Source organism: Odontesthes bonariensis, chromosome 7, assembly GCF_027942865.1.
Source record: "Odontesthes bonariensis isolate fOdoBon6 chromosome 7, fOdoBon6.hap1, whole genome shotgun sequence".
NCBI lineage: Eukaryota > Metazoa > Chordata > Actinopteri > Atheriniformes > Atherinopsidae > Odontesthes > Odontesthes bonariensis.
The window spans coordinates 4104175-4120656 of record NC_134512.1 but is presented as its reverse complement, the minus strand read 5'-3'; the positions used below and the strand labels follow the sequence as shown (position 1 = coordinate 4120656).

General features: G+C 43.4%; 1 long non-coding RNA gene across 1 annotated transcript; it reads right to left on the bottom strand.

Moving 5' to 3' along the window:
• Positions 1 to 7746: 7746 nt before the first annotated feature.
• On the bottom strand, positions 7747 to 8595 carry LOC142384585 (uncharacterized). The gene is made up of 3 exons (XR_012770077.1): positions 8489 to 8595; positions 7958 to 8167; positions 7747 to 7833 (listed from the first exon to the last, which is right to left on the bottom strand). It is a non-coding gene; the product is annotated as an uncharacterized LOC142384585 (long non-coding RNA).
• Between the last annotated feature and the right edge of the window lie 7887 nt (positions 8596 to 16482).

Here is a 16482-nt window from a genome sequence, read left to right as displayed (position 1 = left end):
GCCATGACTTGTGGAGTCCCCCAGGGGTCAATTCTTGGACCTCTTCTGTTTAACTTGTATATGCTCCCTTTGGGTCAGATATTGCAGAATTTTAACATCAATTATCACAGTTATGCAGACGATACACAACTTTATGTGTCTCTGTCACCGGATGACCGCAGCCCAGCAGACGTACTGTGTCAGTGTCTGGAGGAAGTAAACACCTGGATATGAGAGAATTTTCTACAATTAAATGAAGACAAAACTGAGATCATTCTGTTTGGTAGCAAAGAGAAGAGGGTCAGCGTTGGTAAATATCTTGCGACTCTGGCCCTTACAAGACTGCGCTCCAGGAAAGCAGCCAGCCCTGATGGTGTCTGTCCAAGACTTCTGAAAGCTTGTGCTGTTGAACTGGGAGAGCCCCTTCAGCACATCTACAACCTGAGCCTCCAACTGGGGAAGGTCCCAAAGCTGTGGAAAACATCCTGCCTCATCCCCGTTCTGAAGAAGCCACACCCCAGCGTAATGAACGACTACAGGCCCGTCGCGCTAACCTCCCACATCACAAAGACTATGGAGAGACTGCTACTGTACATTCTCAGACCACAGGTTCGCCATGCACTAGACCCGCTGCAGTTCGCCTACCAGGAGAAGGTGGGCGTTGACGATGCCATCATCTACCTTCTGCACAGAGCACACTCTCATCTGGACAAGGGAAAGGGTACTGTGAGAATCATGTTCTTTGATTTCTCCAGTGCCTTTAACACCATCCAGCCCCTCAGACTGAGAGACAAGCTTGTGCAGATGGGTGTGAATGCCCACCTGGTATCCTGGATTACGGACTACTTGACGGAGAGACCACAGTTTGTCAGGTTAAAAGACTGCCTCTCTGACACTGTGGTCTGCAGCACTGGCGCTCCACAGGGGACTGTGCTCTCACCAGTCCTGTTCACCCTGTACACATCAGACTTCTCCTACAATACGGAGTCATGCCACATCCAGAAGTTTTCTGATGACACTGCTATTGTGGGGTGTATCAGGGAGGGGCAGGAGGATGAGTACAGGAGCCTGGAGGATGACTTTGTGCAGTGGTGCAGACATAACCACCTCCAACTGAACACCACTAAAACCAAAGAGATGGTGGTGGATTTCAGGAGGTCTCAGCCTCCTCTGTCACCAGTCCTCATTGAGGGGGTCAGTGTGGAGGTGGTCAACACCTAGTTCACATTGACAACAAACTGGACTGGTCAACCAACACAGACGCTATTTACAAGAAGGGTCAGAGCCGGCTCTACTTCTTGAGGAGGTTGAGGTCCTTCAATGTCTGCAACAAACTCCTGTGCATGTTCTACCAGTCTGTTGTTGACAGTGTCCTCTTTTACGCTGTGGTGTGCTGGGGAGGCAGCATAAAGAAGAGGGATGCAGGGCGACTGGACAGGGTGGTGAGAACGGCAGGAGCTGTCGCAGGCACTGAGCTGGACAGTCTCATCACAGTGGCGGAGAGAAGGACACTGAGCAGGCTGCTGACCATCCTGGACAACGTTCACCACCCACTGCACAGAACTTTGGACAGTCAGAGGAGTATTTTCAGTGACAGACTCCAGTCACTGGCATGCTCATCAGACAGGCTGAGGAAGTCCTTTGTCCCCAGGGCCATTCAGCTTTTCAACGCCACACACAAGGAGAGGAGCAGCGAGATGGACTTCACTGCGTGAATCATCCAACACACCCTCCTCTACTTGCTATATTAGCCATTTGCACAAACATTTGCACAGACTCTGTCATCATGCACTCTCCCATTTGCAGCACAAGATCACTTCCCCCTGGGGCACTCACACTGACACAAACATTGTCATACCTCTCTACCATCTGCATCCACTACCATCCCACTCTTCTTCTTGTACATTTTTGTTCATTCCTTGTTTTGTGTATGTGAACTGTGATCTGTGATTTTAGTAAGCTGTGTTGAGTGTGGTTGTGTGTTGTGGTGCACTAGTGTTGTATTTTGTATTCTGATTTGTAATCAGTGATTTGTGTATTCTGTGTCTGTCTGTTGCACTGACTGTATAAGCTACTGGATCCTTAAAGTATCCATCTATCAGTAGCCCCTTTCACACTGCCGAATAACCCGCGTTTAATTCGCGAATTTAGCGTGTCCGCTGTTGTGTTCACACTGCCGACCCGGGCTGCCGCGTCAACTCGACTCGCCTTTCGACCCGCGTCGGACCCTAGTCTTTTTGCCGAGCCGAGTTTGATGTGAACACAATCGACGCGGGTCGGACGTGGGCGTGACGTGAGGAGTTTAAAAGACAGAATGGACAGCTGATTCAGAACAACAGCGACAGGTGAGGACAAGTTTTACTCTGTTTTAGCCCACATCAAGTTGGAGACATTTTTTAATATGGCCAACTGGGGAGACAAGGAGGTCCGCGAGCTCCTCAGCCCCCGAACAGAGGACGTTATTTTCCGCCACATTTCGGGGACGGTGAAAGATGGACCTCTGCTGGAAGGGCTGGCGAGAAAGATGGGAGAGCGCGGTTTCCCACGCAGCAAGACGCACCGTAAAGTAACATCTCCATGAACTGCATTGCAAAAACGAGTTCTCAAGGTGTCCCGCCATCGTTTGTTTGAAAAAATTGATGCAGACAGGTGTATTTAACCCTACCTCCGACGCATGGCTTGTGCCTACGTCATTGTACACGCCCAGCATTTTATGTGTTTCGTGTGACGCTCTGCCACTAGGCAACGCCCCCTGAACTCGGCTTCAGGCGACACGGGTCACCCTGACACGCCAAGCGTTCACATTGCTCGACGCGGGTCGAAGGTGCAATTTGGACCCGCTAAGATAGCGGGTCGCAGTGTGAAAGGGGCTTATCTATCTACAATCACTGACCAAGTTGGTAACCTCGGATCGGAGTGTTGATAGACTCAGATCTGACTTTCAGCAGCCACATCAAAGCTGTCACCAAGGCAGCTTTTTACCATCTCAGAAACATCAACAGAATTAAAGGTTTCCTCTCCCAAAAAGACCAGGAGAAACTCATCCATGCATTCATCTCCAGTAGACTCCATTACTGTAATGCTCTTTTAACTGGACTTCCCAAAAAGAGCATTAAACATCTGCAGCTCTAGCTCTAGAACGCTGCTACTGGAGTTTTAACCCGGACTAAGAGATCTGAACACATCACAGCAGCTTTAAAATCTTTACTCTGGCTTCCAGTAAGTCACAGAATAGATTTTAAAAGCCTGCTGATGGTTTACAAATCCCAGAACGGTTTAGGCCCAAAATACATCTGTGATATGTTCAGAGAATATAAACCCAGCAGAGCTCTTAGCTCCAAGGACTCAGGTCAGCTGGTCCAGTCCAGAGTCCAGACTAAACATGGAGAAGCAGCATTTAGCTGTTATGCTGCAAACAAGTGGAACAAACTGCCAGTAGAGATTAAACTTTCACCAAATGTAGACATTTTTAAATCCAGGTTAAAAACAATTCTTTTCTCATGTGTCTATGCATGAAATCTGCACGATATCTTTTAATTTATCTGGACTGTTGCTTGTTTTTAAATTCATTTAAATTATTTTATTTGTTTCTCTTTATATTCTTTTATGTATTTTTAATGCTTCTTCCAGTCCCTGCTGTAATGCTTTTATTTGATGTAAAGCACTTTGAATTGTTTTGTACATGAAGGCCCAATCCCAATTCTATTTTCTACCCCTTCGCCTACGCCTACGCCTCGCCCCTACCCCTCGCCCCTTCAAACGTAGGGGTAGGCGAAGGGCTAAGAATGTCACCCCTTCGAATTGGGACAGCACTTCACACTCACGAACGTAATAAGTCCGCACCGTCAGTTGTTACGTAACCAAAAGCGACAGCTTTAGCCAGAAGTAAACAAACATGACCGGTGCTGTGGTGTTCGCGCTGTCCTGGGCTATTCGGATATTTTTAGAAATATCTGCGTAGAATCGACGGAGTGCCATCAGGTGAAGGCGTCTTCGACATGTGGGAGCATTGCTGGATCTTGTTACGGTATGTAGAATGATAAAGTAATTTAAATAACGTGTGTGAGTGAGCAGCTGGTAGCTTCCAGAGCCGGCGTGTGAATATGATAATGTGTGTGTGTGTGTGTGTGTGTGTGTGTGTTTGAAAGTGCTTCTAACTGTACATTTGTGATATCGTGTAATATAGAAACAATTTGCTTGACTCGTTGGATTTGCTGATTTATTGACTGGAGTAATATCCTAACATGGCTAACCTAGCTGAAAGCATAAGCTAACGTTTAGCCTTTGTTACTCGCCTTGTTCCGTTTGGGATAAACATGCAGCTCATGCGTTTTTGAAGCGGTTTTCTTTGTACCAGGTTCAGATTTGATGACTTAAATAAATGCACTGCATTGTGTGTGCTATCAATGTGTTGGTTTGGGAGGATGAAAGCCTGATCTTTCCATGTTTTTCTTTTTTTTTTTCTTTTTTTTTTCTTTTTCAGGACATTGCACATTAATGAACATATACATAGTGTACATACATGTAAATGTGCCAGATTTTAGCACAAATGCTAATTTCCATCTGGTGTCCAAATAGACAGGCTAGGTGGAGCAAAGAAATTAAAAAGACAAGCATTACAAACAAGAACACTGTTAGTAACAAAAGAAATGGTACAAATACAAAAGCAATAAGCATGTTAATAGAAACAAAGAGACCCCAAAATAGGGCTATGTATTAGTGATGTGTGTGTGTGCGTGTGTGCGGGTTCAAACTAGTGGTGTGTACATGTTTGTTGAGCTCGAAGCCACGTTTTAATCTGGCTCTTGAAGGTGGCTAAAGAGGGACATTCCCTTATGTGCAATGGTATTGAGTTCCATAATGCACTGCCTTTAAGAGATAGTGCATTATGGCTAAAAGCGGTTTTCCTAAAAGGAACCTCCACATCTTTGTTAGCCACTGCTCGGGTAACCCGTGTCTGACGATATTTAAAAAAATCCTGTAAACAGGGTGGCGCCAGGCCATGCAAAGTTTTATAAAATAAGCAGCTGTAAGAAAATTTACAGAAATTGTCAAAGCTCAGTAGATTGTACTTATCTAAAATGTTACAATGGTGGTTAGAAAGAGGTTTTTTATCTAAGATTTTGAGTGCTTTTTTAAATACAATCTCCACTGGCTTGAGTGTGGTAGACCCCACCATAGTCCAGCTTGTGATGCAATAACTTAGGTGAGAAAAAATCATTGCATGTAAATATGTCAGGGCAGCACTATCTGACATAGCACCTCTAATGTGCTTAAAATTATGAAGGTGAAATTTAATTTTATTAGTTATCATTTTTATATGTTTTTTAAAAGAAAGATTGGAGTCTAGAATGACTCCTAGATATTTAAAATCCGTGACCACTTCTAGTTTTTCCGTACCTAAAGTGACACCAGGCAGAGCCATAAGACGGGAAGGTTGCTTGGACAGATACATGCAGACAGTTTTTTTTGCATTCAATATGAGACATGATCTGTTTAGCCATGTTTGTATATGTGTAAGAGATGTAGAAAGTACACGTGCTGCTTCTGCAGGGTCTTTGGCTTTGGTGAAAATGACTGTGTCATCAGCATAAAGCTGGACATCAACATGTGGACAATATTCAGGTAAATCATTAATGTAAAGAGAAAATAAAAGGGGGCCCAGAATGGACCCCTGGGGGACCCCTACTGGACAACTTATGAAGGTGGACCTAGAACCATCCACAGACGTACATTGTTCTCTATTTGACAAGTATGACTGGAACCAAGTTATAGATTTAGCAGAAAAATTAAAAAGAATAAGTTTTGATAATAATACTTTATGGTTAACAGTATCAAATGCTCTTTTTAAGTCCAAGAAGACGGCCCCAACACAACCATTTTTATCTAGGTGGCATTTGTTCTTTTCCATGAACATGGCCAGTGCAGTCTCAGTAGAATGGTGAGGACGAAACCCAAACTGCATTGGGTGCAGAGGTGTTCGACTATTACTGAGGTAATCAATGATTTGTTTACAGACCCATTTTTCAATCATTTTTTAAATGACAGGTAAAATGCTGATTGGTCTATAATTGTTCATATCAGTTTTATCGCCTGCTTTAAATATAGGGATAACAGAGGCCAATTTCCATGCCTTAGGAACAGTGGAATTTTCTATAGATAAGTTGATGAGGTGCGTGAGTGGGGGTGCAAGCACCTCTTTGTGTAATTTTAGAAAGTTAGTATCAAGACCATAAACATCTTTAGCTTTGGAGTTGTTCAAGGCAGTTATGATCTTGATAATATCTTGTTCTGTAATTTGTTGGATGTAAAAATTATTTTCATTGTCAGTGTGATCACTCAACAGCTCAGAGCCCCCAGTGAGTGTGAATTGCTTGACAAGGTCCTCTATGGATTTAATAAAGAACGAGTTAAGTTCTTGACATAGGACAGCAGGATCACTTACTAGCTGATTATCAATTGTTAATTGTAAACCTTTGTTTTCTTGTTTAGGACATTTCCCTGTCAGTTTATTAATACTTTGCCATATTTTTTTACCGCCTCCTCTGGCATTGTCAATGATCTGAATAAAAAAATTTGCCTTGGCTTTACGTAATTCTGATGTTACTTTATTTCTCGCGCATGTAAAGTTCAGTCTGTCTGTGTTAAGCCCAGACTCGACTGATTTTTTGAGTAGCTGATCCCCTTGTTTTATTAGTTTTAAACATTCAGGGTTAAGCCAAGGAAGAGAGTTGGGATTCCTCCTTCCAGGGCGCCCCCTCCTGGAGAAAGAAAGCACAACCTCATTTACTTTTGATAGGAATAAATCACAGCTAGTACTCGCGTCTTTACAGGCCAAGAAGACACTCCAGTCCACATTTTTTAACGCATTATCCACGTTTTCATGTTGGTTATTGGGAATGATCATAGTGTTAGTAGGCCTGTGTTTGTTCTGAGAAGGAAGTTTGTTAAGCTTCCTGGAGAAGAAAATAGCGTTGTGGTCTGAGAGGCCTGTTAATAAATTATGAGTGTTTGTGATTCTTTCCGGTTTATTGGTGAACAGAAGATCAATTGTGGACTGCGTACGGCATGTGATTCTTGTGGGTTTCTTTATTAGCTGTGTGAGATTAAAATAGTCAGTTATAAGTTTAAGTTTTTTTCTGTCTTGTTTGTTCTCCCAGTTGACGTTGAAATCGCCAAAGAGGAGTATTTCACGTTTATGATTACATGCCGCAAGGAGAGCTTTCAATTGGTCATAAAATTCTGGGCCAGCTGTGGGTTTGCGATAAACACAAATAGCTGTAAGAGACATCTCTTGAGAGAGGTGAATGTCCACACCAATACATTCAAGGAAAATGCCACTGGGAAATTTAATCTCATTACATTGGAACTTGTTCTTTACATACATGAGAACTTAAATAAATGCATTGCATTGTGTGTGCTATCAATGTGTTGGTTTGGGAGGATGAAAGCCTGATCTTTCCATGTTTTTCTTTCCAGCAGACGGGTCGTCCTACAAATTATTGCCCATTGGACCACAACATGTACCCCAATTTTTTTGTTATCCCTTGTATAATAAATCTCCTCATACCAATATCCGTTCCAGTCGTTAATATGATGTTGATGTGATAATCATGCTCACAAACCTTTTGTCCTTAATTTCTTTTATTAGGCTCAAATTACAGACTGGTAAGGCAGCTTGTTTTCAGAAATAACAGCTTAAAGTGTCTGCTGTAAAGTGTCTGCTGCAAATATGGACAATAAACAGTATGAATATAAACGGGCAACTGTGCAATCATCGAGAACGAGATGACTGGAGCAGGAACAGCGAAGGTGCATGGCACATCGGAGGTGCTGCATGGGCTCAGTGATGTTCTGGGGGAACAAGACATGACATTATAGCATGTACTTTCATCCATTGTAAAAAATTTAAAAAAGGTGTTTCAGAATGCGGTAGTGGTGGCTGTGTGTACAATAGGTGCATGGCGCATCAACTCACCGTAAAGTTTGTCTATCATGCGCTCAAACCGAGCTAAAAAGCGCTCCGTTTTCTGCTCGTGGCGCTTCTGCTCCTTCAGGCTCTCCTGTATCAGGTAATCCATTATGGGATTGGACTTCCTACTTCTTTTTGGGGATGGGGATGACTTTAGAAACAAATCTTCGTTTTCGGCGCTAAACCTGATCAGGCTCTTTGTTTGTGCTTGAGTCCCTGTGAATCAGTCACGTATATGAATACTTGTGATAATAGGTAGCGAAATGACGCTCATGTCACTCAAAAGGAACTTCTCTATGGTTAACCAACTACATTGCTTGTAAATACTCATGTTACAATTTAAAAAAACAACTCTTTCGCAGCACCTTCACATGCATTGACCGATTACTCCATGTAAAATAGCGACTTTTCCCATGTGCGTTTATAACAGAAAATAACTACACATTGCCACCATGTTAAACTCACACAATACACCAGTTATCACAACCTAAAACGATTAAAACAGTTAAATTATGGCAAAAAGATAGAAGAACTTACATTTGTGTGGTGCTCTTGCTTCTGCCATTTTTAAAAAGACTCACGATCTCCTGGTAGTCGCGTTGTACTCTGGGAAATATATCATACCCCTTCAAACGGAGTCTGCCTGGCCGAAGCCCTCCGTTTCAAGGGCTACAACGGAGGGGTAGGGTTAAAGGATAAGACCGGTTTTTTGACATTGGGCCCTTGATTTCACATTATAACATGATGTTCTACTCACCCCTGCTTGTTGTTGGTCATTTGGAGCTGTTCCGAAGATATTCGCGAGGCGTCTGGCTGCTCTCTTGAGATATTCGGCCATGAAACGGTTTCCTATGGGCAAGCTTATACAGGCACAAACTATGCTGTTTATAATTTATTAATTACTCTACACTAGCACTGATAACGTGGAGGTGCGTCGCTTACTTAAAAAAATCCGGGTTACTAATTTTGAATTTTAGCCGAATGAATAAATAGGCAGCAGGTCTGTGGGCTGTCTGTGGCAGTAGCACGACGAGGACGTCAGTAACACCCACTTTACGACAAAAAAATCAAAATTACAGTAACCCGGATTTTTTTAAGTAAGCGACGCACCTCCACGTTATCAGTGCTAGTGTACAGTAATTAATAAATTATAAACAGCATAGTTTGTGCCTGTATAAGCTTGCCCATAGGAAACCGTTTCATGGCCGAATATCTCAAGAGAGCAGCCAGACGCCTCTCGAATATCTTCGGAACAGCTCCAAATGTTCAACAACAAGCAGGGGTGAGTAGAACATCATGTTATAATGTGAAATCAAGGGCCCAATGTCAAAAAACCGGTCTTATCCTTTAAGGGGAAGGGCTTTGGAAGAGTATTGGGACAACACTACCCCTTCACGTGAACGCGCAAAACGGAGGGGAAGGGGTAAGGGGTAGGGCCAAGGGGTGAATTGGGATTGGGCCGAAATGTGCTATACAAATACATATTATTTGATTTGATTTAAGAAAATCCAGACTCTTTTCATGTGTTGTTCCACAATGGTGGAATGACCTACCAGAACAGGGGCGTCCCTGAATATCTTCAAGAAACTCTTGAAGACCCCCATCTCCTATTGAAGCACTTACCCTGTACTTCCCTCTATGCCTGCACTCTATCTCTACACTGTCACCTCTGACAGAGTCTGACTGGTGGTTTCCTTCTATGTAGGTTATTGTTAGCTTTGGTATTAGCTGTAATGTTATATATTTTTTCAATTGTAAGTCGCTTTGGATAAAAGCGTCTGCTAAATGCATAAACATAAAATAAAAGATTTATCGATTGTAACAAAACATTGACTATTGCTGAGCAGTGTTGGGAGTAACGGCGTTTAAGTATAACGGTGTTACTAACAGCGTTATTTTTCCAGTAACGTAGTAATCTAATTAATTACTTTTCCCATCATTACAACGCCATTATCATTACTGAGAATATAAAGTGGCGCGTTACTACAATTTGGTTGTAGGCTTTCGGCTACACATCAGCTACATGTTGCCTGGAGAGAGCAGGGGTGGGGATGATGACATCGTTGCAAATGCGATGATGATTGGCTGTGTGTGATGTGTGTGATGATTGGCTGTAAGGTGCTTCATCTACTCTGATGAAGCACCTTATATCAACCCACGCGCATATGACGCTTGTTGCTAACCCAACCGCAAGCCCAAATGCAGCTAGCGTGAACCCCAGCGAAGGAGACGGAGCCACGCTAAAACAAACCACACTTGATTCATTTTCATGACGCCATTGCAGTTGAGCTTGACAATATACCCTCAACATATGGGATAACACACAGAATCACAGCAACAGTGACTGATAATTGCTCAAATTTGGTTAAAGCATTTAAGAGGTACCAGCCACTTGAGAGTGATTCTGAAGACGATGAAGATGAGGTGACATTTACAGACATTAATGATGCTCTACATGCAACTGATGATGATGATGATGATGATGACGGTGATGATGTGATCACTTTGCCCCCCCACAAGAGATGTGCATCACACACACTAAACTTGATTTCCTGCACAGATGTTGACAAGTGGCTGCTGTCTCAACCTGAAACAAAGGCTGTTTACAGAAGTGCTACTGCCAAATGTACTGCCCTATGGAACAAGACTAGTCGATCAACTTTGGCTACTGAAACAGTTGATGAGTTGGTGTCAAAAAAGCTGCTTGTACCTTGTACAACACGATGGAATTCCTTCTATGATGCCCTGGCTCGAATCTGTGAAATATCCATCCAAGACCTTAACACCATCTCCTCCAAATTAGGATTGACAGCGATAACAGAAAGGGAACACCAGTATTTAAAGGAGTACTGTACTGCGATGAAGCCCCTTACAGTTGCTTTAGATATACTTCAGGGAGAAGACAACTGTTTTCATGGTACACTCCTACTAACGATGGAGACATTAATGCTGAAGACAGAAGCCCTTTAAAGCGGCCTGCAAATACTGAGGGACCTTCCTGATGTCACGCCATGGGACTCTGTTTAAGTTTTATGTTTTAGGTCACGTTTTGGTTCTTAGTCCATGTTTAGTTTAGTCTTAGTTTCCCTGCACTCGGTTAATTAAGTTCACTCACTTCACCTGTGTCTTTTCCCTCAGCTGCACTCACTCTCCAATCACTCTCACTCCCTATTTAGTTTCCAGTCTCCCCTCTCAGTTTGCCGGATCTTTGTTGCCATTCATCCCATCCTTACACTGCTCCTGAATTTTCAACCCCTCATGCAATGCCACAAAGTCACTTTCTGTTAAATATTTATCCATGCCATGCTTAGTCTTGTTTTTGGTCATAGTCCTGTTTATGTTTTTTGAGTCCACAGTTTAAGTTTTTGAATCCGGCTCAGCCGTGCCTTTTGTTCTTTGTTTTTGCTTTAATAAATCCAGTTTTCCTTTTTAAGTCCGCATCCGTGTCCTCCCTTCCATCCTCACCAGACCTGAAAGAAAGATCCGGCCCCCTCCTCACAAAATCTGACAGAAAGATCCGGCCAACAATGGACGCGGCGGACTTTAAAACCGCATTACGGCTGGCCGAGGACCTCTGTTCCTGTTTTGAGCAGGACAGCACCTCCTGGAGGAAATTGGACCCGGCCAATGACCTCATTAACCTTTTTTAGCAAAGCAAGTTCTCCAGACCTGGCCTGTGGACCTGTCTCGCATCTGGGGGAAGGCGAGGACTATGCAGCGCGCTGCAACACTCGACATTTTCGGCATGGAGCCACATCAGGTAGCTGCACTATACTCCTCCCCCCTCACCTCTTCAACATCTCAGTCCACAGTGTCCAGAGACCCAGCAGCCCCAGCCGTCCCAGAGGTGGCCCCAGCCGCCCCAGAGGTGGCCCCAGCCGCCCCAGAGGTGGCCCCAGCCGCCCCAGAGCTGGCCCCAGCCGTCCAAGAGCTGGCCCCAGCCGTCACAGGGCCTGACCACGAGGCCACAGGGCCTGACCACGAGGCCACAGGGCCTGACCAAGAGGCCACAGGGCCTGACCAAGAGGCCACAGGGCCTGACCAAGAGGCCACAGGGCCTGACCACGAGCCTGACCAAGAGGCCACAGGGCCTGACCACGAGCCTGACCAAGAGGCCACAGGCGGTGGTCTGGCGGACGCCCAGACCTCTGACGGCGTGGCAGGAACAGGCGGTGGTCTGGCGGATGCCCAGACCTCTGACGGCGTGGCAGGAACAGGCGGTGGTCTGGCGGACGCCCAGACCTCAGACAGCGTAGCAGGAGGAGGCGGTGGTCTGATTGGCACCCAGACAACCGTCGACATGGTAGGAGGAGACGGTGGTCTGGTTGGCACCCAGACATCCGTTGACGTGGCAGGAGGAGACAGTGGTCTGTTGGCACCCAGACATCAGTTGACGTGGCAGGAGGAGACAGTGGTCTGGTTGGCACCCAGACATCCGTCGACGTGGCAGGAGGAGACAGTGGTCTGGTTGGCACCCAGACATCCGTCGACGTGGCAGGAGGAGACGGTGGTCTGGTTGGCACCCAGACATCCGTCGACGTGGCAGGAGGAGGTGGTGGTCTGGTTGGCACCCAGACATCCGTCGACGTGGCAGGAGGAGGAGGTGGTCTGGTTGGCACCCAGACATCCGTCGACGTGGCAGGAGGAGGCGGTGGTCTGGTTGGCACCCAGACATCCGTCGACGTGGCAGGAGGAGGCGGTGGTCTGGTTGGCACCCGGACACCCGTCGACGTGGCGGCAGGAGACGGTGGTCTGGTTGGCACCCGGACACCCGTCGACGTGGCGGCAGGAGACGGTGGTCTGGTTGCCACCCGGACACCCGTCGACGTGGCGGCAGGAGACGGTGGTCTGGTTGGCACCCAGACATCCGTCGACGTGGCAGGAGGAGGCGGTGGTCTGGTTGGCACCCAGACAGCCGTCGATGTGGCAGGAGGAGACTGTGGTCTGGTTGGCACCCAGACATCCGTCGACGTGGCAGGAGGAGCCGGAGACCATCCAGCAGGCGGCTAGACATCCGGCGGGGAGGGAACTAAGACATGAATAAACTAAACATGGACTAAGAACCAAAACGTGACCTAAAACTTAAACAGAGTCCCATGGCGTGACACCTGACGCCATAGTCACAGTAAGAACTTGAATTGAATACTTTATTACTTAAGTGAACATTGCTGTAGTACTCAATAATAAATAGGCTACTACTAATTATAATTATAATAATAACACTGATTTGCGTGGATACATACATTTAATGTGATTATTCTTATCATTTCAGGCTATCAAAACCAGATTTGCTGATGTCCTGGGAAATGAAGAGGCTATACTTGCTGCTGTAACTCTTCCAAAATTCAAACTTCGCTGGTTGCAGTCACAGGAGTTAAAGGATAAGGCTAAGGCAAGTTTGCTGGCAGAGTGCCGTAAAATGGTCCTCGAAGAACCACAGCCAGGTACCAGCACATCTTCACATCACACAGATTCAGCCAAAGAAAGCGATTTCTTTGCTTTTCAGGAGGATGAGGAGGACACCTCCTCTTCAGCAGAAAGCCAGGTGGCAGACTATATTAGATCTCCAGCACAAAACTTCAACTCTCTGTGTGGATTTTCTCTCATCAAGAAAATGTCACTACGTTACAATGCTGCTACTCCATCTAGTGCACCTGTTGAGAGACTGCTCAGCCTGGGCAAACTTGTCTTCTCTCCGAAGAGAAACAGACTATCAGACAAAAGATTTGAAAAGCTTCTCCTCCTACGTTACAACCACTGGTTTAGTTGTTAGATGAGAGGAGTATTTTAGTATAGATAGATTAATACATTGTTCATTTTCACTGAGAACGAACAACATGTTAATCTACATTGAGAGTTGGATAGTGCTCTGTTTATTGTGCGATAATATACAGGTACAGAGGTTTGCACCACTTAATGGCCAGATCTTCCTTTGTTCCTTTTTACCCAAGTTTACATTTGTGTGTCTTAGTTTTGCACTTGATTGCAAACTGTGAATAGCTGAATATCATTTATTTGAGATTTAATTTGGTTACTGTACTGAATTATGATTATTATTAATTAATTGAATTCCAATTGGCTTGAATTGGACTTACTATCTAAGTGCCTTGAGATGACATTTGTTGTATTTGGCGCTATATAAATAAAAATGAATTGAATTGAATTGAATATTTAAGAGTTGGATAGTGCTCCGTTTATTGTGCAATGGTATACAGGTACAGAGAATTGCACTACTTAAAAGGTTAATTTTTTCTTTTTACCCAAGTTTACTTTTTTGGGTATTTGGTTTTGTACTTGAATGCAAAGTGTGTGAATATATAATATATTTGTTACTTTATGACATATAAGAGTAGGATAGTGTTCTGTTTATTGTGCAGTAGGCCTAAAATAGAATTGCACTACTTAATGGCCAGATTTTCCTTTGGTTCTTTTTACCCAAGTTTACATTTGTGTGTCTTAATTTTGCACTGGAATTTTATATTCAATATTTATGTTTTTATTTCTATGCATCATATGGCAGGCTGAGTTCAAATAAATACCGAATGTTCTAAATTACTGTATATAGTGTTTTTATTCTTCAATCAGTTAATATAAACATATTTGATGTTAAAGCACAGAATTTTGGGTGCCAATGCCGAAGCCATTAGACACACATCTTACTCTTGTTACTTTTACAATGTTGTAACTGAGTTACTAACTCAATTACTTTTTGGGAGCAGTAACTAGTAACTGTAACTAATTACTTTTTAAAAGTAACTTGACCAACACTGTTCCTGAGCATAAAAATAATAATAATTCTTAAATATAACACCAAAACTGGTATGAGACAGAAATACCGTTGTCATAAGTGAAATATTAGTTTATCTCAGAACTTTATTTTGATTCAGTGATTATTTTGATTAATATGTAATTACTCCAATTGTAGGCGAACTTCACTTAATTTGGAGCTGTCCTATCAACAATAAACACTGGAACTTGCTGGTTTGTAAATTTTGGATCTTGATCTCCTGATTTTTGTCTTTAAATGCATATCATCTAGCAAGTAATGGCACAGAAATATAGTGCCATGAGCCATGTCGTAAGGTACATTGACTGTGAAATAACCACAAAGATGAGTGCATAGCACAGTGAAACAGACAAAGAGAGACACAGGGGCAGACAGGCAGAAAGCAACTGACAGTACTGAGTAGCCATGCTACTGCCTAAATTCATAATATTAATATCACACATATCTCCATCACAATGTGGCATTCTCAACATTTTGGGCCAGAAATTTTGCAGTTTGACATTGTTTAGTTTGTTTTGTCACAGAACATGCATGCAGAAACCAGCACAGTGTACCTGGTGGATCCAGCGCAAAAGAGATCGGAGCTGAAAGCTTCACAAACTGCCGTTAAAAGAATGAGTGTATGTGTTGATGAATTTGAAGCTACTTTCAGTTTATGTTACAAATGTTATCAAATAAAGTGTACCTGTTTTCATTCAATGGGCCACATGCCAAGGTTCTTTTAATGATTCCCCCCTCCCACCAATGTTGTGATCTAATTCTAACTTTGGACTTCTGAAAATCTACCCTTAGCATTGATATTTTGGCAACATATAAAATAATTTGTTCCCTTGCAGTGATCAAAACTCCAAAGTCCCCTATTTTTTCTTGTTCTGGATCACAGTATCTGGAATTTTAGGATCCGGATCAATTTTTGATATCTGAACCTATTGGGAACTTATCCTGTATTTTTTTTACCAAGCACCCTGGCTATTTATTGTGGAGCTACATGCGCATATGCTTAAAACAGCCCTATCTCCCAATGATAAAGAATTATTTTAAAAGATCCTGGATCCAGACGGCGATCTGGATCACCCCCAAAATCTAATCACTTGTCCCATTGCGGACATTTCCTGAAAATTTCATCAAAATCCGTCTAACTTTTTGAGTTATGTTGCTAACTAACAAACAGACAGACAGACAAACAAACAAACCCTGGAGAAAAAAGATAATCTCCTTGGTGGAGGTAAATAAGACATTTCTAAAACGATATGGGTCAAAATCTTGATCAAAGATGTAAAGCCAGTGATTTATACATTTGCATTCAATGTTCAGACCTTAAAGCTATGACTTAGCTGCTGGGACTTCACTTGTAAACGGGACTGTTTCTTACATCTGCAGCAATGTCAGTTCAAAATGTTATCAATTGATGCATGTCCCTAAATTCATGTTTTGTAGTAAGAGCTAACAGAGAGGAAGGTTTTTCTATTTTGCTCGCTGTTGACATAACTGTCTGTGTCTTCCTGTTTCCGTTAGTGTGACTATCTTAAACCCATGCAGGATGCAATCATTGTATCATTAATTATCCTGTATCCCATGTTGCACTGTAACCTTAACAAGTTCATTTTAATTTAATTTAGATTTGAAAATAGTTCATAAAATTGAACAGTGCATCTCCATCTTGGGGGTTGCATTTGTAATTATTGAAATCATTGGTTATTCATTGGGTTGTTGCAAATGTGTGTGATAATCTCTGGACACGAGG